Genomic DNA, 1,233 nt, shown 5'->3' with positions numbered 1-1,233 from the left:
TAGGTACTGTGCCCCCTCAGGGGCCAGACCCACAGTCGCCATATGGCGGGGCAAGGGTGAAGAACCCGGCCCTGCGCCTGGGACAGCAGGTCTCTCCTCAGAGGGACCCGCCACGGCGGGTCGTCCAGGAGCGACATGATGTCCGAGAACCACACCCGGGTTGGCCAGAACGGGGCTACGAGCAGTAGGCCGACATTGTCCTGGCGGACCCGCTCCAGAACCCCGGGAGCAGAGCGACTGGGGGAAAAGCGTACAGACGTAGCCTCGGCCACGAATGTACCATGGCGTCCAGACCCAACGGGGCTGGAGGAACGAGAGAAACCATAGCGGGCAGTGCGTAGTCTCTTGAGACGCAAACAGATCCACGTCTATGGGGCCGAACTCTTCGCACAAGAGCTCCACCACTTCGGGGTGAAGTCTCCATTCCCCGGGCCTCAGCCCCTGCCTCGACAGCAGGTCTGCTCCCTGATTCTGCGTCCCCGGGAGATACATCGCCCTGAGCGACATTGTTAATGTACTCTGCATTTGGAGTGATGCATTTAAAATTGTGCATGTATTTAAGATTGTGTAAGAGAGAAGGGATGTTCATTTATTTTGAGTGTGGCCTATATTTGGCCTTTAAGCGTAAAACATTTAAAGTATTATATCAACATGAGCTATAGAGACCTGCATGATATGTTGGCCTGTTTTTTTCTATACAATATTCAAGTCCCCCAGTCTTTAACTTTTCCTAAGAGTGTGTTATGTAGCCTAGGCTACCACCCACTTTTGTTAAGAGGTGTCACGGTCAAGATAAAGGCGTCATTTATGCATAACCGCCAGCGGGTATAAATGTATCTCTATAGAGAACGCAGTCATTATTAATTTCTCACCCATTCATCATAGTTTCATAGAGGAGACATCGTGTTTTTCACAATGCGCCGCTATTACAATGGCAATGCGCCAAAGTAAAAGCGCACCTGGCTTTGAAAGGGAAATGACAGTGATTGGTGTATTGCATGTTATGCCCTACACACCCATGACTAATTCACAGACTAAGTAGCCTACGAACCATTTTCTTTCTGCTGTCAATCTAGCAAAATTGGAGTTGGCCACGCAACGGCGCCATGTGCCATGCGCCTCATGCAGGGAAGGGCCCTGTGTATTGATATATATATATGAACCTTTGCCCTCTCCCCACTTTTAACTGCCCGCTTAGTCACTTCATCCTGGCACCGGGCCTGGAGGACAATA

This window comes from Micropterus dolomieu, linkage group LG10 (assembly GCF_021292245.1).
Source record: "Micropterus dolomieu isolate WLL.071019.BEF.003 ecotype Adirondacks linkage group LG10, ASM2129224v1, whole genome shotgun sequence".
Classification (NCBI taxonomy): domain Eukaryota; kingdom Metazoa; phylum Chordata; class Actinopteri; order Centrarchiformes; family Centrarchidae; genus Micropterus; species Micropterus dolomieu.
Note: the sequence above shows the minus strand (reverse complement) of the source record.